We start from the raw sequence: 26,232 nt of genomic DNA, 5'->3' as shown, positions 1-26,232 counted from the left end.
ACAAGCGCTTTTTTAATGTCAATAGCTTGACAGTGGGATCTCATAGAGCCTTATAGATACTCAGAGCATGATGATGGCCTCCCAACAACCAAACTTAGAGTTTGAACGTGGGGGCTCCAATTGACTCTGCATTGAGAGAAGCTTTTCATGCTTCCTCTCCCATGATTACAGAGGGAGATCCTTGAGCTTTAAACACAAGGGAGTCCTCATTCACTTGAAGGACCATTTCTCCTCTGTCAACATCAATCACAGCTTTTGCTATGGCTAGGAAGAGTCTGCCAAGGATGATGGATTCATCCATACACTTCCCAGTGTCTAGGATTATGAAATCAGCAGGGATGTAGTGGCCTTCAACCTTTACCAAGACATCCTCTACAAGTCCATAAGCCTGTTTTCTTGAATTGTCTGCCATCTGTAGTTGAGATTCTTTACAGCTTGTACCTTACGGATCCTAGCTTCTCCATCACAGAGAGTGGCCATGAGGTTTATACTTGACCCCAGGTCACACAGAGCCTTCTCAAAGGTCATGGTCCTATGGTACAAGGTATTGAGAACTTTCCAGGATCCTGTATCTTCTGAGGTAATCTCTACCTAGTCAAGTCATCCATTTCTTTGGTGGCAAGGGGGGTTCATCCTCCCAAGTCTCATTACCAAATAACTTGGCATTTAGCTTCATGATTGCTCCAAGGTACTTAGCACTTGCTCTTGCAGTAACATCTTCATCCTCTTCAGAGGAAGAATACTCATCAGAGTTCATGAATGGCAGAAGTAAATTCAATGGAACCTCTATAGTCTCTGTATGAGCCTCAGATTCCTATGGTTCTTCATTAGGAAACTCCTTGGAGGCCAGTGAACGTCCATTGAGGTCTTCCTCAGTGGAAATCACTGCCTTTCCCTCCTCTATGCATTCGGCCATGTGGGACGTGTTTATGGCCTTGCATTCTCTCTTTGGGTTTTCTTCTGTATTGCTTGGGAGAGTACTAGGAGGGAGTTCAGTAATTTTCTTACTCAGCTAACCCACTTGTGCCTCCAAATTTTTAATAGAGGACCTTGTTTCAGTCATGAAACTTTGAGTGGTCTTAGATAGATCAGAGACTACAGTTGCTAAGTCAGAGTGGCTCTGCTTAGAATTCTCTGTCTGTTGCTGAGAAGATGATGGAAAAGGCTTGCTATTGTTAAACCTATTTCTTCCACCATTACTGTTGTTGAGCCTTGTTAAGGCCTCTGTTGGTCCTTCCATGAGAGATTTGGGTGATTTCTCCATGATAGATTATAGGTGTTTCCATAGGGTTCTCCCATGTAATTCACCTCTTCCATTGCTGGGTTTCAGGATCATAAGCTTCTCCTTCAGATGAAGCTTCTTGGTACTGCCTGTTGCTGCTTGCATGCCCAGACAGACTCTGAGAAATCATATTGACTTGCTGAGTCAATATTTTGTTCTGAAGCTTCTATCTGAAGGTCTGGACTTCTACTCTAAGCTTACTCAATTTTTAAGGTGGAAAGAATTTGGCCAGAAAAGCACTGACCAGCTTTTCTCAAGAGTTCAGGCTTTCCTTAGGTTGTGAATCCAACCATATCCTAGCTCTGTCTCTATAGCAAAAGGGAAGATCATAAGTCTGTAGACCTCAGGGTCAACCCATTGGTCTTGACAGTTCACAGATTTGCAAGAATTCAGCTAAGAACTGATAAGGATCTTCCAATGAAAGTCCATGAAACTTGCAATTCTATTGCATTAGAGAAACTAATTGAGGCTTAAGCTCAAAGTTGTTTGCTCCAATGGCAGGAATTAAGATGCTTCTTCCATAGAAGTTAGAAGGGGGTGCAATAAAGTCACCAAGCATCTTCCTTGCATTGTTGGCATTGTTGTTATTTTCTGCTGCCATGTCTTCTTCTTTTTCAAAAATTTTTGTTAGGTCCTCTCCAGAGAGTTGTGATTTAGCTTCTCTTAGCTTCCTCTTCAAGGTCCTTTCAGGTTCAGGATCAGCTTCAATAAGAATGTCTTTATCCTGTTCCTGCTCATATGAAAAAGAAGAGAATAGAAAAGAAAAGGAATCCTCTATGTCAAAGTATAGAGATTCCTTTATGTGAGTAGAAGAAGAGAAGAATAGAGGAAGGAGAGAGAAGATGAAGAATTCGAAATTTTTAAATTAAAATAAAAGGAAAATATTTTGTTTTTATTTTAATATTAGTTAGAATTCGAAAATTAAAAAGAGAGATAAAATAAAATCAATTGAAAATTAAATAAATAAATTAATTAAAAAGATTTTTGAAAAAAAAAGGGTTAGTAGTTTTTGAAAATTGGAGAGAAAAAAGTAGTTAGGTGGTTTTGAAAAAGATATGATTGAAATAGAAAACTTTTAAAATCAAACAAAAAGTCAAGTAGTTAATTGAAAAGATATGAAAATCAATTTTGAAAAGATAAGAAGTTAGAAAAGATTTTGAAATTAAGTTTTGAAAAAGATATGATTTGAAATTTATTTTGAAAAAGATTTGAAAAGGAAATTAAAAAAATTTGATTTTTGAAATTAAAGTTGATTACTTGACTAACAAGAACTAAAAGATATGAATTTTAAAATTTAAAGATTGAATCTTTCTTAATAGGCAAGTAACAACTTGAAAATTTTTGAATTAAAACATTAAATGTTAGTGAGATTTTCGAAAATATGAAGTAAGAATAAGAAAAGATTTTGAAAATCAATTTTAAAAAAATTTGAAATATGTAAAATAATGAAAAAGATTTGATTTTTGAAAAAGATTTGAAAAGATAGAATTTTGAAATTAAAATTTTATGAGTAAACAAGGAAAGATATATTTTTTTATTTTTGAATTTTTAGTAAAGAGAGAGAGAAACACCAAATTGAAACAAAAACATAGAAATTATGAATCAAAACAACTAATGCATGCAAAAACACTTTGAATGTCAAGATGAACACCAAGAACACTTTGAAGATCAAGATGAACATCAAGACTTATTTTTGAAAATTTTTAAGAAAAGAAAAACATGCAAGACAACAAACTTAGAAATTTTCAAACTTTAGACACTAATAATTCAAAAATGCATATGGAAAATAAGAAAAGACACAAAACATAAAATACAAAGATCAAACAAAAAAGATCATCAAGAACAACTTGAAGATCATGAAGAACATATGATGAATTTTCGAAAATTAAAGAAAATTATAAAAGCATCCAATTGATACCAAACTTAAGAATTGACACTATACTTAAACAAAAAACACAAAATATTTTTGGTTTTTATGATTTTATTAATTTTTTTTTCAAAAATTATTTTGGGAAAAACGAAAAAGAAGAAAAATTTTTTTTTTTGTATTTTTTTTCGAAAATAAGAAATAAAAAGCTTAAAAATAAAATAAAATTACCTAATCTGAGCAACAAGATGAACCGTCAGTTGTCCAAACTCGAACAATCCCCGGCAACGGCGCCATAAACTTGGTGCACAAAATTGTGATCATCAATGGCGCCAACAACTTCGTACGCACAATTGTAATCTCAACTCTTTGTCACAACTCCGCACAACTAACCAGCAAGTGCACTGGGTCGTCCAAGTAATAACCTTACGTGAGTAAGGGTCGATCCCACGGAGATTGTCGGCTTGAAGCAAGCTATGGTCATCTTGTAAATCTCAGTCAGGCGGATTCAAATGGTTATGGAGGATTGATAATTAAAAGATGAATAAAACATAAAATAGGATAGAGATACTTATGTAATTCATTGGTGAGAATTTCAAATAAGCGCATGAAGATGCTTTGTTCTCCTAAACTTCTGCTTTCCTATTGCCTTCATCCAATCATTCATACTCCTTTCCATGGCAAGCTTTATGTTGGGCATCACCGTTGTCAATGGCTACTTCCCGTCCTCTCAGTGAAAATGGTCCAAATGCACTGTCACCGCACGGCTAATCAGCTGTTGGTTCTCGATCATGTTAGAATAGGATCCATTGATCCTTTTCCGTCTGTCACTACGCCCAACACTCACGAGTTTGAAGCTCGTCACAGTCATCCCTTCCCAGATCCTACTCGAAATACCACAGACAAGGTTTAGACTTTCCGGATCTCAGGAATGGCCGCCAATAATTCTAGCCTATACCACGAAGGTTTTAATCTTAGATTAGAAACCCAAGAGATACACATTCAAGCTTGTTTGCATGTAGAACGGAAGTGGTTGTCAGGCACGCATTCATAGGTTGAGAATGGTGATGAGTGTCACGGATCATCACATTCATCAAGTTGAAGTTCGAATGAATATCTTGGAATAAGAATAAGCTTGAATTGAATAGAAAAACAATAGTACTTTGCATTAATTCATGAAGAACAACAGAGCCCCACACCTTAATCTATGGTGTGTAGAAACTCCACCGTTGAAAATACATAAGAACAAAAGGGTCTAGGCATGGACGAATGGCCAGCCTCCCAAAGATGAACATACAAGTTCGAAAGATTCTATGATGGTGTGAAAATACAATAGCAAAAGGTCCTATTTATAGAAAACTAGTAGCCTAGGGTTACAGAAATAAGTAATTAATGCAGAAATCTTCTTCCGGGCCCACTTGGTGTGTGCTTGGGCTGAGCGTTAAAGCTTTCACATGTAGAGACTTTTCTTGGAGTTAAACGCCAGCTTTTCTGCCAGTTTGGGCGTTTAACTCCAGCTTTCATGCCAGTTCTGGCGTTTTGACACCAGAATTTTTATGCTGACTTGGAACGCCGGTTTGGGCCATCAAATCTCGGGTAAAGTATGGATTATTATATATTGCTGGAAAGCCCAGGATGTCTACTTTCCAACGCAATTGAGAGCGCACCAATTGGACGTTTGTAACTCCAGAAAATCCACTTCGAGTGAAGGGAGGTTAGAATCCAACAGCATCTGCAGTCCTTTTTCAGCCTTTGAATCAGATTTTTGCTCAAGTCCCACAATTTCAGCCAAAAAAATACCTGACTGGGTGTGCAAAAAAACTGGTTTCACTGAACTGAATTGAAACTGAACTGAAACTGTTCTAAATAAACCAGTTTTTTTAAATAAAAAACTGAACTGAAACCATAGTTTTTATGAAAACCAGTTTATTAAAAACAGTTTTATGGTTCAGTTTAGTTTTAAACCAAATTAAAACTGTTTTATTTAAACTCTAAAATTAGTTTTTACATACTCTTTCTCTCTCTCCTTTCACTTTCTCTCTCCCCTTCCCTCTCTCCCTTCTCTCTCTCTTTCCCCCTTCCTCTCTATCTCTCTCCTCTTTGTCTCCCTCCTCTCTCCTCCTCTCTCTCTCTCTCCATCCTCTCTCTCTCCTCTCTCTCTCTCTTTCCTCTTTTTTCCTCTCCTCTCTCTCTCCTCTCCCTCCTCTTTATCTCTCCTCCTCTCTCTCTCTCTCTCCTCTCCTCTCTCTCTCTCTCTTTCCTCTTTTTTCCTTTCCTCTCTCTCTCCTCTCCCTCCCATCCTCTCTTTCTCTCTCTCTCTCTCCCTCTCCCTTCCCGTCTCTCTTCCTCTCTCTCTCCTCTTTTTCCCCCTCTCTCCCTTCTCTCTCTCTTTCCCCCCTCTCTCTCTCCTCTTTGTCTCCCTCCTCTCTCTCCATTCTCTCTCTCTCTATCTCTCTCTCTCTCCGTCTCTCTTCCAATCTCTCTCTCTCCCTTCTCTCTCCTTTCCATCTCTCTCTCCCTCTCCCTTCCCGTCTCTCTTCCTCTCTCTCCTCCTCTTTCTCCTCTCCTCTCTCTCCCCCTCTCTTCCCCTTTCTTTCTCTCTCTCCTCTCCCTCCCTCTCTCCCCCTCCCATCTCTCTTCGTCTCTCTCTCTCTCTCTCCTTTCCCTCCTCTCCCACTCTTTCCAATTCTTTCCTCTCTCTCTCTCTCGTCCCTTCTCTCTTCTCTCTCTCTCTCTCTCTCTTCCTTCCTCCCTCATTTTTCTCGCTCTCCCCTTTTTCTCTCTCTCTCTCCTCTCCCTCCTCTCTCTCTCCCCTCTTTCTTCCTCTCTCTCTCTCCTTCTCCTCTTTCTTACCCTCCTCTCTCTCTCTTTTTCCTCTCGCTCTCTCTCCATGTCTTTCCTTTTCTCCCCTCTCCCTTGCTCTCCCTCCCTTCCCCCTTCTCCTCTCTCTCTCTCTCTCTCTCTCCCATTTTGTTTCTCTCTCTCTTCTCTTTTCTCTCTCTCCCATTTTGTTTCTCTCTCCCTCTTTTCCCTCTCCCATTTTCTTTCTCTCTCCTCTCCCTCCTTTCTCTCTCTCCCTCCCTTCTCTCTTCCTCTTTCTCTCTCTCTCTCTCTCTCCTTTTTTTCCTTTTCTCTCTTTCTCTCTCCTATTTCTCTCTCCCCCTTCCCTTATTTCTCTCTCCTCTTCTCTCTCTTTCTTCGCCCTCCTCTCTCTCTTTCTCCTCTTTCTTTCCTTCCCTTCCTTTCTCTCTTTTCTCTTTCTCTCTCAACCTTCTCTCACTCTATATCCCTCTCTCTCTCTCTTTCTCTCTTCTCTCTCTCTTTTCCCTTCTCTCTCTCTATTCTCCCCTCTTCTCTTTCTCTCTCAACCTTCTCTCTCTTATTTTGGAGAAAAGAGGGGAGAGAGAGAAGAGGGATATAGAGTGAGAGAAGGTTGAGAGAGAAAGAGAAAAGAGAGAAAGGAAGGGAAGGAAAGAAAGAGGAGAAAGAGAGAGAGAAATAAGGGAAGGGGGAGAGAGAAATAGGAGAGAGAAAAGAAAAAAAAAAGAGAGAGAGAGAGAGAAAGAGGAAGAGAGAGAGAAACAAAATGGGAGAGAGAGAAAAAAAAGAGAAAAAAAAGGAGAGAGAGAGAGAGAAGGGGAAGGGAGGGAGAGCAAGGGAGAGGGGAGAAAAAGGAAAGACATGGAGAGAGAGCGAGAGAAAAAAGAGAGAGAGAGGAGGGTAAGAAAGAGGAGAAGGAGAGAGAGAGGAAGAAAGAGGGGGAGAGAGAGAGGAGGGAGAGGAGAGAGAGAGAAAAAGGGGAGAGCGAGGAAAAGGAGGGAAGAGAGAGAGAGAGAGAGAGAGAGAAGAGAGAAGAAGAAGAAGAAGAAGAAGAGAGAAGGGACGAGAGAGAGAGGAAGGAATTGGGAAAGAGTGGGAGAGGAGAGAGAGAGAGAGAGAGAGAGAGAGAGAGAGAGAGAGAGAGAGATGGGAGGGGGAGAGAGGGGAGGGAGAGGAGAGAGAGAGAAAGAAAGGGGAATAGAGAGGGAGAGAGAGGAGAGGGAGAAAGAGGAGGAGAGAGAGAGAGGAAGAGAGACGGGAAGGGAGAGGGAGAGTGAGAGAGGGAAAGGAGAGAGAGAAGAGAGAGAGAGAGAGAGAGATAGGAAGAGAGACGGAGAGAGAGAGAGAGAGAGGAGAGAGGAGAGAGAGAGAGGGGGAAAGAGAGAGAAGGGAGAGAGGGGGAAAAGAGGAGAGAGAGAGGAAGCGAGACGGGAAGGGAAAGGGAGAGAGAGGCAAAGGAGAGAGAGAGAGAGAGAGAGAGAGAGAGAGAGAGAGAGATGGAGGAGAGAGAGAGGAGGGAGAGGAGAGAGAGGAGAGGAAAAAGAGGAGAGAGAGAGGAGAGAGGAGAGAGGAGAGAGAGGATGGAGAGAGAGAGGAGAGAGACAAAGAGGAGAGAGATAGAGAGGAGGGAGAGAAGAGAGAGATGAGAGGAAAAAAGAGGAGAGAGAGAGAGAGGATGGAGAGAGAGAGAGGAGAGAGAGGAGGGAGACAAAGAGGAGAGAGATAGAGAGGAGGGGGAAAGAGAGAGAGAAGGAGAGAGGGGGAGAAAGAGGAGAGAGAAAGGAAAGAGGGGGAGAAAGTGGAGAGAGAGAGGAAGGGGAGAGAGAAAGTGAAAGGAGAGAGAGAAGGGGGTATGAGAGAGAGAGGAGAGAGAGAGAGGAGAAGGGAGAGAGAATGGGAAAATGGGGAGAGAGAGTGGGAGAGAAGAGAGAGAGAGAGAGAGAGAGAGAGAGGAAGGGGAGAGAGAGGGGGAAGGGAGAGAAAAGGGGAGAGAGAGGAAGGAGAGAGAGAGGAAGGGAAGAGAGGGAGAGAGAAGGGAGAGAGTGTGGGAAAGGGGGGAGAGAGAGAGAGAGAGGAAGGGGAGAAAGAGGGGGAAAGAGAGGGGAAGGGGAGAGAAAGAGGAGGGAGAGAGAGGGGGGTAGGAGAGAGAGAGGAGAGAGAGAGAGAATGGGAAAATGGAGAGAGAGAGAGAAAGAGAGAGAGAGAGGAGGGTAGGAGAGAGAGAGAGGGAAGGGAGAGAAAAGGGAGAGAGAGAGAGAGGAAGGAGAGAGAGAGAGAAAGAGAGAGGAAAGGAAGAGAGGGAGAGAGAGGGTGTGAAAACTAGTTTTAGGCATAAACCAGTTTAAACTGGTTTTTTTAATTAAAACCAGTTTTATTTTTATGAACTGGTTTAAACTGGTGCACTGTATTATAAAGTGGTTTAAAACCAGTTTCTTATATGACAAAGCAGTTTGGTTCAGTTTCTAAACCATTTAAAATGGTTTAGTGCAGTTTCAGTTCAGTTTATGGAAAAACTGAACCATGCACACCCCTACTGAAATCATAGAAAAACATACAAACTCATAGTAAAGTCCAGAAATGTGATTTTTATTGAAAAACTAATAAAAATATAATAAAAACTAACTAAAACATACTAAAAACAATGCCAAAAAGCGTATAAATTATCCGCTCATCAATTTACTTAGTCAGACAAGCAGAAAGTGGTGTTTTAGGATTCAAAAGCATCAAACAATAAATTAAGAATTTAGAAAGCAAACAGTAAACTTGGTGTGAGAAGTATGTAAGAGAACAGGTATGGTTTTAGAGATATTTATTTTTTGGATTAATATTTCTTAACAACTACTTTAATTATGCAAGATTATATTCATGCCATACTGTAATTGACTAAACCCTAATTTCTTAGTGATTTAGTCTCCTTTAACCTAATCAACTGTCCATTCCTTGGTCACTTAATATAGATTAGAAGGTTAGGTTCAATTCTAGTTTATTAGCCACAAAAACCCTAATTACCCAAATATAAGAGGATTATATGTCACGTATCACATTAAGTCCAAAAAATTAGTGGTTTAGGAGGAATTTACTTTCAAGCTATTATTCAGGTGAGTTAACTTTTCCATGATCAACAAAAGTAATCCTTAAATTTAAATCAATGCATGAGTTAAAATAGAGTGACAATAGTATTAATCCATAGAATAAATAGAGCTCCTAACCTTAACAAGGTAGGTTTAGTTGCTCATGGCTCAGAGAAAAGTTAGGGTTCCAAAAGTGTGTAAAAACAAGGATGAGGAAGAAGAGAGAAGAGAGGAGCCCGAAGGGCTAAATCTTTTTCCTTTTATATTTAACCTAATTTGATTTGAAAATAAAATAGAATAATAACTACTAAAGCCCAAAAGATTGTGTTTGGGAATAAAAATAACCAAAAAAAATAAAATACAATAAATATGACCCAAATCTAACTAGTGAAGCCCCTTCATTAAAATTGGATCCGCGCTCCTGGCGCTAAATGCCAGAATCGGCATTTAGCGCCCCTCGAGGCAGTTAGCTTTCCAATCATTGTTGTCTTCCTGGCGCTAAATGTCAGGCTCGGTGTTTAGCGCCCCTCGAGGCACTGAGCTTGGATACGAGTTATGAAGCACCTGGCGCTAAACACCCAAGTCCGCGTTTAGCGCCTCTCGAACAGAACCAATTGGTGAAGTCTCAGGTCTCCTGGCGCTAAACGCCAAGTGGCGGCATTTAGCACCTCCTTCACAGCTTGCTCGCGCACGTTACGAGACACCTGGTGCTAAACGCCCAGGTCCGCATTTAGCACCGACTTCACAGAATGGCTGCACACATTACAAAACGTCTGGGCGCTAAACAGCAGATGCGGCATTTAGCGCCAAATCAACTGATTCAGAATTTTTCTCTTTTCTTATACACAAACTCTATCAAACTGATCCAAACTTCACCTGAAATAATCAAAAACCATAGAGCAACACAAAGTAGCATCTAAATAGGCTTCAAACACTAAAATCTTAATAAAACTCAATAAATTCATATCTAAAATATGAAAATAAAGAGAAGATGCTCACGCATCACGTTTTCAAATTTCATGGATAGTAATGGCAGTTGACTCTTATTTTTATTATAAGTTTTTTTATGTAATTGAATATTAATGTGTAAATTATAATACTTTTTGTAATGATTTCCTTGATGAGATATTTACTCATATTACTTTGATGATAATATTTTATACTCATTAAAAGTTTTAAATAAATGAAGAAAATAATAATATATAGTAAAATTTGAAGCATGCACTAGAATACATTTCGGTATTACTGACGATCTTACCAACGGCAAAACCGTCTGTAATTTATTTTACCGACAGTTAGACCGTCGGTAAAATTACGTGGGTAAATGACTCGTTAGAAAAACCCAATCCAATTTAACCGTCGGTAATATTAGCGTCAACGAAAGAATAATGTTTTTTAAGGATAAGTACTTTTTTCGTCCTTAAGGTCCTGGGGCAAAATCAAGATCATTCCCAACTTTTTTTCTTATTAATATCATCCTCAAGGTTATAAAGTATTATAAAATTATCCTTCTCTCCTTGTCCTTGGACATTGCTTTTAATAGGCTTCAACTTGGGCCTCTGGTTAGATTGAATTGTTGATATGGAGTTGGATTGGGCTGAAGTTATTGGGTTGGGTTGAGATGACTTGGACCTTGTTGTTGGTGTTATGGATGTGGTGGGTTAGGACTATGTTGATGATGATTTAGATGAAATAAAAAATCTCTTCCTCTCTCTAGTAGCAGATCGGATTAGGGGTTGTGAAGCTGATCTCTTCCTTATTGTACTAGATGGTTGGCGAGGACCTTTGATTACCAATTTCTCCCTTCTTCTCTTTAATTTTTTGATAGTAGGTTATTTAGAGGATTAGGACTAAAAATGCATACAAACTACTCAAATAGTTACAACCAAGTATAATTGAAAAACCTTAAATTATTACACATAATACAGGGATGGGTGGCTTAGTGCATCTTTCTCTCTTGTGTCCTGCTTCACCATAGTTTGAGTACCTTTGGATTTATCCCTTCCTAGATAAGTGGCTCTGGCTCCAATCCTCAGCTTCTTCAGGGCCTCTTCTTCACTGGTCTTTGGTTAGGCTTCCTATAGGGTGGTAGCATAACATCATCAAAGTCAGTCTTCTCCCAAAGATTTGGACCATTTAGAGGATATATGACTGACTCATATAACTTGGCATATTCCTCCTTCTTATAATAATCATCAACACATGTATCCATTTCTAGTGCTTTGAAGTTGATGCAACTAATGGCATGAGTTCATGTAATGCCACTGAGTTGCCACTTTCTGCAAGAACATTCATGAGCAGCAGGATCTACAATATACTTGTTCTGTCCATTGACCACTTCATACGACTGTGTCATAGAACAAAAGGGTCTCCACTCACCAGCAAACCTACTCCTTTTCTCTATTTTCTTCCTAATCCGAGGTAAAATTGTACCATTAAATTTCTAAATTCTTTCTCTATAACCCATCTACTCATCAAATATACTCTAATTTCTTCTAGCATAGTTATAATAGGCTTTTTCCTAACTTCTATTATTTAACCATTAAAACTTTCAGACATGTTATTTAAGAGAGTATCACATTTAGAATAATAATTGAACCTGGATATACTCCAATATCTGAGAGCAATAGCATTCAAATGCATAAAAGCCTCAGAATTAACCTTTTAGATCACTTCCATATCTCTTTTCTTGTCCTTCCAGTGTGTAGCCTTTTCACACATCCATATCATTTGCTTCAGGTTAGTGCCACGATACTTCTTCCTGAAGTTTTCTGATAGATGTTGTACACAAAATTTGTTGTCAACACTTGGAATTACTTCATTAGAAGCGGGTAACAAACCTTATAATAAAGGTATAATCTTATGTTATTACAATATTTATTTCCCAAAAGTAATTAAAAGAGTAAATAATAATTAATATATTATTTGTTTACTTTTTGTTGATCAGACATGAAGATAAATCTTTCAATTTTCTCAATACCGAAATCATCAACTAAAAGTTGCAAAAACCATTTCTAGGTTTCTTTGGTTTCTTCCTCAACAATGGTATACACAATAGAAAGCATTTGATCATTAGGGCCCCACCTTATTGCAGTTAATAACTGTCCATCATGAGGTGTCTTCAGGAAACAACAATTCAACCCTATAAATTGTCTATAATGTAGAAAGCTCTTTTTGCATGCATCCAGGCACATATATATTCTTGAGTAAAGGACAAATAGGTTTCTGACCTTTTTTTCTACGGATATTTTTGTCCTCAAGGATTAGAAAATACATTCATGTCCTTGACCTCTCCAAAATGTGGACAAATATATCCCTCCGTTGAAGTGACTCCGTTGTACCTGACAGAAAAGTCTGACATGACTCTTGTGACGCTAACTTGGCCATTACGGAACCACACGTAGCATGTAGCTTTTGAAAATAGGACATATTAGTCCTTCCTCGCCAAAATGACGTCGTTTCATCATGATGAGCGGATAATCTATACACTTTTTGGCATTGTTTTTACATAGTTTTTAGTATGATTTAGTTAGTTTTTAGTATACTTTTATTAGTTTTTAAATAAAAATCACATTTCTGGACTTGACTATGAGTTTGTGTATTTTTCTATAATTTCAGATAATTTCTGGATGAAATTGAGGGACCTGAGCAAAAATCTGATTCAGGCTGAAAAAGGACTGCAGATGCTGTTGGATTCTGACCTCTCTGCACCCAAAGTGGATTTTCTGGAGCTACAGAACTCCAAATGGCGCGCTCTTAATTGAGTTGGAAATTAGACATCCAGGGCTTTCCAGCAATATATAATAGTCCATACTTTGCCCGAGTTTAGATGACGCAAACTGGCGTTCAACGCCAGTTCTATGCTGCATTCTGGAGTTAAACGCCAGAAACAGGTTGCAAAGTGGAGTTAAACGCCAGAAACAGGTTACAAACTGGCGTTCAACTCCAAGAGAAGCCTCTACACGTGTAAAGCTCAATGCTCAGCCCAAGCACACACCAAGTGGGCCCCAGAAGTGGATTTCTGCATCAATTACTTATCTCTGTAAACCCTAGTAACTAGTTTAGTATAAATAGGACTTTTTACTATTGTATTTACATCTTTAGTTTTATCTTTGGATCATGTTTGGGGGCTGGCCTCTCGGCCATGCCTGGACCTTCATCACTTATGTATTTTAAATGGTAGAGTTTCTACACACCATAGATTAAGGTGTGGAGCTCTGCTATTCCTCATGGATTAATGCAAAGTACTACTATTTTTCTATTCAATACAAACTTATTCCGCTTCTAAGATATTCATTCGCACTTCAATGTGAATGTGATGATCGTGACAATCATCATCATTCCCAACTTATGAATGCGTTCCTGACAACCACTTCCGTTCTACCTTAGATTGAATGGGTATCTCTTGGATATCTAATACAGGGGACCGAGTCCGAGATATTAGAATCTTCGTGGTATAAGTTAGAACCCATGGATGGCCATTCCTAAGATCCGGAAAGTCTAAACCTTGTCTGTGGTATTCCGAGTAGGATCTGGGAAGGGATGGCTATGACGAGCATCAAACTCGCGAGTACTGGGCGTAGTGACAGACGCAAAAGGATCAATGGATCCTATTCCAGTATGATCGAGAACCGACAGATGAATAGCCGTGCTGTGACAAAGCATCTTGGACCATTTTCACTGAGAGGACGGGAAGTAGCCATTGACAACGGTGGTGCCCAACATACAAGTTGTCATGGAAAGGAGTAGGAATGATTGGATGAAGACAGCAGGAAAGCAGAGGTTCAGGAGGAACGAAAGACATCTCAATACGCTTATCTGAAATTCTCACCAAAGATTTACGTAAGTACCTCTATCCTAGTTTATATTTCAATTATGTTTTAATTATCAAATCTCCATAACTATCTGAATCCGCCTGACTGAGATTTACAAGGTGACCATAGCTTGCTTCAAGCCGACAATCTCCGTGGGATTGACCCTTACTCACGTAAGGTTTATTACTTGGACGACCCAGTGCACTTGCTGGTCAGTTGTGCGAAGTTGTGACAAAGAATTAAGATTATGAACGTGCGTATAAAGTTTTCAGCGCCGTTACCAAGGAATGGAACCGTCACAATTTCTGCGCACCAAGTTTTTGGTGCCGTTGCCGGAGATTGTTCGAGTTTGGACAACTGACGGTTCATCTTGTTGCTCAGATTAGGTAATTTTATTTTAATTTTAAGCTTTTTGTTTTATTCTTTTATTTTTCGAAAAATTTTCAAAAAAAATAATAATAAATAATAAAAATTAAATCATTCTATGTTCTTTAAAATTTTAAGAATGAATTCTAGAGTTTCATGATGATATGTTGAAGCCTATTCTGCCATGTCCAAACCTTTTGGACAGAGGCTTCAACTTATCATCACAAAAATGTGTTAGTTGGTTTCTATCAATTTGGCTTTTGTATGTAATGTCTGCTGAAGCTTGGCTAGTTGCTTAACCATGTCTAATCTTTTTAGACTGAAGCTTTAGACTAACATTGCATGATTCCTGGAATTCCTATTAAAGATTTTGAATTTCTTATTTTCTTTTTCCTAAATAATTTTCGGAAAAAAAATACAAAAAAATTAATAAAATCATAAAAACCAAAAAAAAAATTTTTTTTGTGTTTCTTGTTTGAGTCTAGTGTCAAGTCATAAGTTTGGTGTCAATTGCATGTTTATCTTTTTCTTGCATTTTTCGAAAACTCATGCATTGCATTCTTCATGATCTTCAAGTTGTTCTTGATGAATCCTCTTGTTTGATCTTCATATTTTCTTGTTTTGTGTCTTTTCTTGTTTTTCATATGCATTCTTGAAACATTAATGTCTAAAGAATAAAAATTTTTAAGTTTGGTGTCTTGCATGTTTTCTTTTCTTGAAAATTTTTTAAAAATAAGTTCTTGGTGTTCATCTTGACATTCAAAGTATTCTTGCATGCATTAGTTGTTTTGATTCATAATTCTTATATTTTGTTTCAATTTAGTGTTTTTCTCTCTCATCATTAAAAATTCAAAAATAAAAAATATATCTTTCCTTGTTTTACTCATAAATTTCAATTTCAAAATTCTATTTTTTCAAATCTTTTTCAAAAATCAAATCTTTTTCATTTATTTTTATATATTTTCGAAATTTTTTTTTAAAAAATTGATTTTCAAAATCTTTTTCCTATTCTTACTTCATATTTTCGAAAATCTCACAAACGTTTAATTTTTAGATTCAAAAAATTTCAAGTTGTTACTTGCCTATTAAGAAAGGTTCAATCTTTAAATTTTAAAATCATATCTTTTTGTTTCTTGTTAGTCAAGTAATCAACTTTAATTTTCAAAATCATATCTTTTTAATTTTCAATCATATCTTTTTGATTGCTAATCTCAAAAATCAATTTTCAAAATTAAATCTTTTTAATTTCCAATTCAAATCTTTTTCAAAATGATTTTCAATCATATCTTTTTAAATTTCAATCACATCTTTTTCAAAATCAATTTCAAAATCTTTTCTAACTTCTTATCTTTTCAAAATTTGATTTTCAAATCTTTTTCAATTAACCACTTGACTTTTTGATTGATTCTTATCTTTTTCAAAACTACCTAACTAATTCTCTCTCTAATTTTCGAAAATCCCTTCCCTCTTTTTCAAAATTCCTTTTTAATTAATTAATTGTTTTAAAAAATTTAATTTAATTTGATTTCAATTTTAATTTTCAAAATTTAACTTTAAATTTTAATTTTAATTTAATTAATTTTTGAAATTCCCTCTCTCTCATCTCCTTCTAATTATTTATTTATTTATTTATTTACTAACACTTTTCTTCATCTCAAAATTCGAATCCTCTCTTTCTCTTGGTGTTCGAATTTCTCTTCTTTTATTCTTATCTTCTTCTACTCACATAAAGGAATCTCTATACTGTGACATAGAGGATTCCATATTTTCTTTTCTGTTTTCTTCTTTTTCATATGAGCAGGAACAAGGATAAGAACATTCTTGTTGAGGCTGATCATGAACCTGAAAGGACTCTGAAGAGGAAGCTAAGGGAAGCTAAAGCACAACACTTTGGAGAAAATCTAACAGAAATTTTTGAAAAAGAAGACAACATGGCCGAAAATAATAACAATGCAAGGAAGATGCTTGGTGACTTTACTGCACCAAATTCCAATTTACATGGAAGAAGCATCTCAATCCCTGCCATTGGAGCAAACAACTTTGAGCTTAAACCTCAATTAGTTACTCTGATGCAACAGAACTGCAAGTTTCATGGACTTCCATCTGAAGATCTTTTTCAGTTCTTAACTGAGTTCTTGCATATCTGTGATACTGTTAAGACCAATGGGGTTGATCCCGAGGTCTACAGGCTTATGCTTTTCCCATTTGCTGTAAGAGATAGAGCTAGAGTATGGTTGGACTCTCAACCTAAAGATAGCCTGAACTCTTGGGATAAGCTGGTCACGACTTTCTTAGCCAAGTTCTTTCCTCCTCAAAAGCTTAGTAAGCTTAGAGTGGATGTTCAAACCTTCAGACAAAAGGAAGGTGAATCCCTCTATGAAGCTTGGGAGAGATACAAGGAACTGACCAAAAAGTGTCCTTCTGACATGCTTTCAGAATGGACCATCCTGGATATATTCTATGATGGTCTGTCTGAGCTATCAAAGATGTCACTGGACCATTCTGCAGGTGGATCCATTCACCTAAAGAAAATGCCTGCAGCAGCTCAGGAACTCATTGACATGGTTGCAAATAACTAGTTCATGTACACTTCTGAAAGGAATCTTGTGAATAATGGGATGCCTATGAGGAAGGGAGTTCTTGAAATTGATACTCTGAATGCCATATTGGCTCAGAATAAAATATTGACTCATCAAGTCAATATGATCTCTCAGAGTCTGAATGGATTGAAGGAATCATCCAACAGTACTAAAGAGGCATCTTCTGAAGAAGAAGCTTATGATCCTGAGAACCTTGCAATAGCAGAGGTGAATTACATGGGTGAACCCTATGGAAACACCTATAATCCCTCATGGAGAAATCATCCAAATTTCTCATGGAAGGATCAACAAAAGCCTCAACAAGGCTTTAATAAGGGTGGAAGAAACAGGTTTAGCAATAGCAAGCCTTTTCCATCATCCACTCAGCAACAGACAGAGAGTTCTGAGCAGAATCCATCTTGCTTAGCAAATATAGTCTCTGATCTATCTAAGGCCACTGTAAGTTTCATAAATGAAACACGGTCCTCCATTAGGAATTTGGAGGCACAAGTGGGCCAGCTGAGTGAAAGAGTCACTGAAACTCCTCCTAGTACTCTCCCAAGCAATACAGAAGAGAATCCAACAAGAGGGTGCAAGGCCATTGATTTAACCATCATGGCCGAACCTACAAGGGAGGGAGAGGACGTGCTAGTAAAGGTTGAAGGCCTTTACATCCCTGCTGATTTCATAATCCTAGACACTGGGAAGGATGAGGATGAATCAATCATCCTTGGAAGACCCTTCCTAGCCACAGCAAGAGCTGTGATTGATGTGGACAGAGGAGAGTTAGTCCTTCAACTGAATGAGGACAACTTTGTGTTTAAAACTCAAGGATCTCCTTCTGTAACCATGGAGAGGAAGCATGAAAAGCTTCTCTCGCTGCAGAGTCAACCAAAGCCCCCAAAGTCAAACTCTAAGTTTGGTGTTGGGAGGCCACAACCAAACTCTAAGTTTGGTGTTGAACCCCCACATTCAAACTCTAAGTTTAGTGTTGGGAGTTTCCAACAATGCTCTGAACTTCTGTGAGGCTCCATGAGAGCTCACTGTCAAGCTATTGACATTAAAGAAGCGCTTGTTGGGAGGCAACCCAATGTTATCTAATTATATTTATTTATTTTCTATTGTTATTTTATGTTTTCTTTAGGTTGATGATCATGTGAAGTCACAAAAACTACTGAAAAATCAAAAACAGAATGAAAAATAGAATGAAAAATAGCACACCCTGGAGGAGAACAGTTTGACGTTTAAACGCTAGAAACAATCATCTGTCTGGCGTTTAACGCCAGAAACAGGCACCAAGCTGGTGTGTAACGCCAGAAACAAGCATCTACCTGGCGTTAAACGCCAGAACAGAGCATGGAAGTGGCGTTTAATGCCAGAAACAGGCAGCAGTCTGGCGTTAAACGCTAGGATTGCATGTATAGGGCGTTTTACACGTCTAAAGGGTGCAGGGATGAAAAATCCTTGACACCTCAGGATCTGTGGACCCCACAGGATTTCCACAGGATCTGTGGACCCCACAGGATCCCCACCACTTCTTCTCTCCCCTTCACACCTTTTCATAACTCTCTTCCCCAAATACCCTTCACCAATCACTTCAATCACTCTTTCCCATCACCCCCTCACCACTCACATCCATCTTCTCTTCCCCATAAATCCCACCTACCTTCAAATTCAAAATATTTTCCCTCCCAAACCCAACCCTAATGGCTGAAAATTAAACCCCTCCCCACTTCTATATAAACTCCTCATTCCTTCTTCTATTTCACACAACACAACCCTCTCTTCTTCCACTTGGCAGAAACCTACTCTCTCTCCCTCTCCTCCATTTCTCTTCTTCTTCTACTTCTTTCTTTCTTCTTTTGCTTGGGGACGAGCAAACATTTTAAGTTTGGTGTGGTAAAAGCATTGCTTTTTGTTTTTCCATAACCATTTATGGCACCTAAGGCTAGAGAAACCTCTAGAAAGAGGAAAGGGAAGGCAATTGCTTCCACCTCTGAGTCATGGGAGATGGAGAGATTCATCTCAAAGGTCCATCAAGACCACTTCTATGAAGTTGTGGCCAAGAAGAAAGTGATCTCTGAGGTTCCTTTCAAGCTCAAAAGGAATGAGTATCCGGAGATCCGACTTGAGATTCAAAGAAGAGGTTGGGAAGTTCTCACCAACCCCATTCAACAAATCAGGATCCTAATGGTTCAAGAGTTCTATGCAAATGCATGGATCACAAGGAACCATGATCAAAGTGTGAACCCAAATCCAAAGCATTGGCTTACTATGGTTCGAGGAAAATACTTAGATTTCAGTCCGGAAAATGTAAGGCTGGCGTTCAACTTGCCAATGATGGAAGAAAACGCACGCCTCTACACAAGAAGGGTCAAATTTGATCAAAAGTTGGACCAAGTCCTCATAGACATATGTGAGGAAGGAGCTCAATGGAAAATTGAGTCAAGAGGCAAGCCGGTTCAACTAAGAAGGCATGACCTCAAACCAGTGGCTAGGGGATGGCTAGAGTTTATTCAACGCTCAATCATTCCTACTAGTAACCGGTCTGAAGTTACTATAGACCGGGCCATCATGATCCATAGTATCATGATTGGAGAGGAGGTGGAAGTTCATGAGATTATACCTCAAGAACTTTACAAGGTGGCTGACAAGTCCTCCACTTGGGCAAGGTTAGCCTTTCCTCACCTCATATGCCACCTCTGCAATTCAGCTGGAATTGACATAAAGGGAGATATCCTCATTGAAGAGGATAAGCCCATCACTAAGAAAATAATGGAGAAAATAAGAGATTATGGACCTCAACATGAGCATGAGGAAATTCCTCACCATGAAATCCCTGAGATGCCTCAGGGGATGCACTTTCCTCCATAGAATTATTGGGTACAAATCAACACTTCCCTAGGAGAATTAAGTTCCAACATGGGACAACTAAGGGTGGAGCATCAAGAGCACTCCATCATCCTCCATGAAATTAGAGAAGATCAAAGAGCTATGAGGGAGGAGCAACAAAGACAGGGAAGAGACATAGAGGAGCTCAAAAGCACCATTAGTTCTTCAAGAAGAGGAAGACGCCACCCTCACTAAGGTGGACTCATTCCTTAATCTCCTTGTCTATTTATTTTCTGTTTTTCGATTTTTGAGCTTTATGTTTTATTTATATTTGTGTCTTTACTATATGATCACTAGTGTCTAAGTGTCTATGCCTTAAAGTTATGAATATGAATCCATCACCTCTCTTGAATGAAAAATGTTTTAATTACAAAAGAACAAGAAGTACATGCTTTCGAATGTATCCTTGAAACTAGTTTAATTATTTTGATGTGGTGACAATACTTTTTATTTTCTGAATGAATGCTTGAACAGTGCATATGTCTTTTGAAGTTGATGTTTATGATGTTAAATATGTTGGCTCTTGAAGAATAAGGAAAAAGGAGACATGTTATTTGATAATCTGAAAAATCATAAAAATGATTCTTGAAGCAAGAAAAAGCAGTGAATACAAAAGCTTGCAGAAAAAAAAATAGCGAAAAAGAAAAAAAAGAGAAAAAGAAAAAGAAAAAGCAAGCAGAAAAAGCCAAAAGCTCTTTAAACCAAAAGGCAAGAGCAAAAAGCCAATAGCCCTTAAAACCAAAAGGCAAGGGTAATAAAAAAGGATCCAAGGCTTTGAGCATCAGTGGATAGGAGGGCCTAAAGGAATAAAATCCTGGCCTAAGCAGCTAAACCAAGCTGTCCCTAACCATGTGCTTGTGGCGTGAAGGTGTCAAGTGAAAACTTGAGACTGAGCGGTTAAAGTCAAGGTCCAAAGCAAAAAGAAGAGTGTGCTTAAGAACCCTGGACACCTCTAATTGGGGACTTTAGCAAAGCTGAGTCACAATCTGAAAAGGTTCACTCAGTTATGTGTCTGTGGCATTTATGTATCCGGTGGTAATACTGGAAAACAAAGTGCTTAGGGCCACGGCCAAGACTCATAAAGTAGCTGTGTTCAAGAATCAACATACTGAACTAGGAGAATCAATAACACTATCTGAATTCTAAGTTCCTATAGATGCCAATGATTCTGAACCTCAATGGATAAAGCGAGATGCCAAAACTATTCAAGAAGCAAAAAGCTACAAGTCACGCTCATTTGATTGGAGCTAAGTTTCATTGATATTTTGGAATTTATAGTATATTATCTTCTTGTTATCCTATTTTATTTTCAGTTGCTTGGGGACAAGCAACAATTTAAGTTTGGTGTTGTGATGAGCGGATAATCTATACGCTTTTTGGCAATGTTTTTACATAGTTTTTAGTAAGATTTAGTTAGTTTTTGGTATAATTTTATTAGTTTTTAATTAAAAATCACATTTCTAGACTTTACTATGAGTTTGTGTATTTTTTTGTAATTTTAAGTAATTTCTGGCTGAAATTGAGGGACCTGAGCAAAAATCTGATTCAGGCTGAAAAAGGACTGCAAATGCTGTTGGATTCTGACCTCTCTGCACTCAAAGTGGATTTTCTGGAGCTACAGAACTCAAAATGGAGCGCTCTCAATTGCGTTGGAAAGTAGACATCCAGGTCTTTCCAGAAATATATAATAGTTTATACTTTGTCTGAGTTTAGATGACGCAAACTGGCGTTCAACGCCAGTTCTATGCTGCATTCTGGAGTTAAACGCCAGAAACAGGTTGCAAAGTGGAGTTAAACGCCAGAAACAGGTTACAAACTGGCGTTCAACTCCAAGAAAAGCCTCTACACGTGTAAAGCTCAATGCTCAGTCCAAGAACCCACCAAGTGGGCCCCGGAAGTGGATTTCTGCATCAATTACTTATCTCTATAAACCCTAGTAACTAGTTTAATATAAATAGGACTTTTTACTATTGTATTTACATCTTTATTTTTATCTTTAGATCACGTTTGGGGGCTGGCCTCTCGGCCATGCCTGGACCTTCATCACTTATGTATTTTCAACGGTAGAGTTTCTACACACCATAGATTAAGGTGTGGAGCTCTGCTGTTCCTCATGGATTAATGCAAAGTACTACTGTTTTTCTATTCAATACAAACTTATTCCGCTTCTAAGATATTCATTCACACTTCAATGTGAAAGTGATGATCGTGACAATCATCATCATTCCCAACTTATGAACGCGTGCCTGACAACCACTTCCGTTCTCCCTTAGATTGAATGGGTATCTCTTGGATATCTAATACAGGGGACCGAGTCCGAGATATTAGAATCTTCATGGTATAAGTTAGAACCCATGGATGGCCATTCCTGAGATCTGGAAAGTCTAAACCTTGTCTGTGGTATTCCGAGTAGGATCTGGGAAGGGATGGCTATGACGAGCATCAAACTCGCGAGTGCTGGGCGTAGTGACAGACGCAAAAGGATCAATGGATCCTATTCCAGTATGATCAAGAACCGACAGATGAATAGCCGTGCTGTGACAGAGCATCTTGGACCATTTTCACTGAGAGGACGGGAAGTAGCCATTGACAACGGTGATGCCCAACATACAGCTTGCCATGGAAAGGAGTAGGAATGATTGGATGAAGACAACAGGAAAGCAGAGGTTCAGGAGGAACGAAAGGCATCTCTATACGCTTATCTGAAATTCTCACCAAAGAATTACATAAGTACCTCTATCCTAGTTTATATTTCAATTATGTTTTAATTATCAAATCTCCATAACTATATGAATCTGCCTGACTGAGATTTACAAGGTGACCATAGCTTGCTTCAAGCCGACAATCTCCGTGGGATCGATCCTTACTTACGTAAGGTTTATTACTTGGACGACCCAGTGCACTTGCTGGTCAGTTGTGCGAAGTTGTGACAAAGAATTAAGATTATGAACGTGCGTATAAAGTTTTCAGCGCCGTTACCAAGGAATGGAACCGTCACGATTTCTGCGCACCACATTACAACCCCCAAACTTTCAAATTTATGAGCCCTAATCCTTCGAATGCCCAAAAATGGTGAAGTGGGTAAACGAAGAGGGGGAAACATTTCGTCTCATAGTGAACAATCACAGCCTCTGGTGACCTTGTTCCATTATCATACATTGCTGGTTTGTTAACTGGCAGACCAAATTCGAAGGCTGTTGGACCCAATGGAGAGATCTTTAATGCAAAAGAAGCATTCCATGTGGCCAGAATCGGATCCAATTTCTTCGATTTGCAACCTAAAGAAGGCCTTGCACTAGTGAATAGAACTACTGTTGGTTCTAGACTAGCCTCAATTGTCCTATTTGAGGCTAATATCCTAGTTGTCTTGTTGGAGGTTCTTTCGGCCATATTCGCGGAGGTGATGCAGGGGAAGCCAGAGTTCACTGATCATTTGACACACAAATTGAAGCACTGATGAGCGGATAATTTATACGCTTTTTGGCATTGTTTTTAGTCTGTTTTTAGTAGGATCTAGTTACTTTTAGGGATGTTTTTATTAGTTTTTATGTTAAATTCACATTTCTGGACTTTACTATGAGTTTGTGTGTTTTTCTGTGATTTCAGGTATTTTCTGGCTGAAATTGAGGACTTGAGCAAAAATCAGATTCAGAGGTTGAAGAAGGACTGCTGATGCTGTTGGATTCTGACCTCCCTGCACTCAAAGTGAATTTTCTGGAGCTACAAGACTCCAAATGGCACGCTTCCAATTGCGTTAGAAAGTAGACATCCAGGGCTTTCTAGCAATATATAATAGTTTATACTTTAAATAAGGATTGAGGACGTAAACTGGTGTTCAACGCCAGTTCTATGCTATAGTCTGGCGTCCAGTGCCAGAAACAAGTTGCAAAGTGGAGTTCAACGCCAGAAACACGTTACAAACTGGAGTTCAACTCCAAGAATGACCTCTCCACGTGTAAACTTCAAGCTCAGCCCAAGCACACACCAAGTGGGCCCCGGAAGTGGATTTCTCCATCAATTACTTACTTCTGTAAACCCTAGTAGCTAGTCTAGTATAAATAGGACTTTTTACTATTGTATTTTCATCTTTGGAACATCTTTAGTTTCATCTTTAGATCACGTTTGGGGGCTGGCCATTCGGCCATGCCTGGACCTTCATCACTTATGTATTTTCAACGGTAGAGTTTCTACACACCATAGATTAAGGTGTGGAGCTCTGCTATTCCTCAAGGATTAATGTAAAGTACTACTGTTTTTCTATTCAATTCAACTTATTCCGCTTCTAAGATATTCATTCGCACTTCAACATGAATGTGATGATCGTGACAAAGTCATCATAATTCCCCTATGAACGCGTGCCTGACAACCACTTCCGTTCTACCTTCGATTGAATGGATATCTCTTGGATATCTAATACAGGGGACCGAGTCCGAGTTATTAGCGTCTTCGTGGTATAAGTTAGAACCCATGGATGGCCATTCCTGAGATCCGGAAAGTCTAAACCTTGTCTGTGGTATTCCGAGTAGGATCTGGGAAGGGATGGCTGTGACGAGCTTCAAACTCGCGAGTGCTGGGCGTAGTGACAGACGCAAAAGGATAGTAAATCCTATTCTAGTATGATCGAGAACCGACAGATGATTAGCCATGCAGTGAGAGCGCATTGGACCATTTTCATAGGAGGATGGGATGTAGCCATTGACAACGGTGATGCCCTACATACAGCTTGCCATGGAAAGGAGTAGGATTGATTGGATGAAGACAGCAGGAAAGCAGAGATCAGAGGAACGAAAGCATCTCTATACGCTTATCTGAAATTCTCACCAATGAATTACATAAGTACCACTATCCTATTCTATATTTTATTTATTTTCATCCACTATAATTTTTTAAAACAATTTAATCCACCTGACTGAGATTTACAAGGTGACTATAGCTTGCTTCAAGCCGACAATCTCCGTGGGATCGACCCTTACTCACATAAGGTTTATTACTTGGACGACCCAGTGCTCTTGCTGGTTAGTTGTACGAAGTTGTGAAACAGATATAAGATCATGAACGTGCGTATTGAGTTTTTAGCGCCGTTACCAAGGAATGGAATGATCACGATTTCGCACACCAAGTTTTTGGCGCCGTTGCCGGGGATTGTTCGAGTTTGGACAACTAACGGTTCATCTTGTTGCTCAGATTAGGTAACTTTATTTTAATTTTAACCTTTTTGATTTTATTATTCTTATTTTCGAAAAAAATAAAAAAAAATTTCTTCTTTTTCGTTTTTCCCAATTAATTCTCGAAAAATACAAAAAAAAATTTACAAAATCAGAAAATCAAAAATATTTTTTGTGTTTCTTGTTTGAGTCTTGAGTCAAGTTTTAAGTTTGGTGTCAATTGCATCTTTTTAATTTTCTAAAAATTATTTTCGAAAATTTCATGCATTATATTCTTCATGATCTTCAAGTTGTTCTTGGCCAGTCTTCTTGTTTGATCTTCATATTTTCTTGTTTTGTGTCTTTTCTTGTTTTTCATATGCATTCTTGAATTCTTAGTGTCTAAAAATTAAAAATTTTCAAGTTTGGTGTCTGGCATGTTTTCTTTTCTTGAAAATTTTTCAAAAATAAGTTCTTGGTGTTTATCTTGACATTCAAAATGTTCTTGGTGTTCATCTTGACATTCATAGTATTCTTGCATGCATCACATGTTTTGATCCAAAATTTTCATGCATTGAGTCTTTTTGATGTTTTTCTCTTTCATCATTAAAAATTCAAAAATAAAAAAAGATATCTTTCCTTTTTTCACTCATAAATTTTCGAAAATTTGAGTTGACTTTTTTAAAACTTTTTAAAATTTAGTTGTTTCTTATGAGTCAAATCAAATTTTCAATTTAAAAATCCTATCTTTTTCAAAATCTTTTTCAAAATCTTTTTCAAAAATCAAATCTTTTTCATTTTTTCTTATTTATTTTCGAAAATTTTAAAAATATTTTTCAAAAATCTTTTTCTTAATTTTATCTCATAATTTTCGAAAATATTATCAACAACTAATGTTTTGATTCAAAAATTTCAAGTTTGTTACTTTCTTGTTAAGAAAGATTCAAACTTTAAGTTCTAGAATCATATCTTGTGATTACTTGTGAGTCAAGTCATTAATTTTGATTTTAAAATTCAAATCTTTTTCAAAACTAATTTTAATCATATCTTTCTATCATATCTTTTTAAATCATATCTTTTTCAAAAATTTGATTTTCAAATATCTTTTCTAACTTCTTATCTTCTTATCTTTTAAAAATTGATTTTCAAAATTTGTTTCAACTAACTAATTAACTTTTTGTTTGTTTCTTATCTCTTTCAAAACTACCTAACTAACTATCCCTCTCTAATTTTCGAAAATACCTCCCTCTTTTTCAAAAATTCTTTTTAGTTAATTAATTGTTTAAATTGTAATTTTAATTTTAATTCTCCTTTAATTTTCGAAAATCATCAACTTCTTTTCAAAAATTAATTTTCGAAATTCCCTCTCCCGCATCTCCTTCTATTTATTTATTCAT

General features: G+C 37.9%; 1 non-coding gene across 1 annotated transcript; it reads right to left on the bottom strand.

The window, feature by feature from the left end:
* Nucleotides 1–16,544: 16,544 nt before the first annotated feature.
* On the bottom strand, nt 16,545–16,652 carry LOC112788560 (small nucleolar RNA R71). Its single transcript, XR_003195920.1, has one exon. It is a non-coding gene; the product is annotated as a small nucleolar RNA R71 (small nucleolar RNA).
* Nucleotides 16,653–26,232: the final 9,580 nt, after the last annotated feature.

This window comes from Arachis hypogaea, chromosome 20, assembly GCF_003086295.3.
Source record: "Arachis hypogaea cultivar Tifrunner chromosome 20, arahy.Tifrunner.gnm2.J5K5, whole genome shotgun sequence".
Classification (NCBI taxonomy): domain Eukaryota; kingdom Viridiplantae; phylum Streptophyta; class Magnoliopsida; order Fabales; family Fabaceae; genus Arachis; species Arachis hypogaea.
The sequence above is the reverse complement of the archived record's forward strand: the minus strand, read 5'-3'. Positions and strand labels throughout refer to the sequence as shown.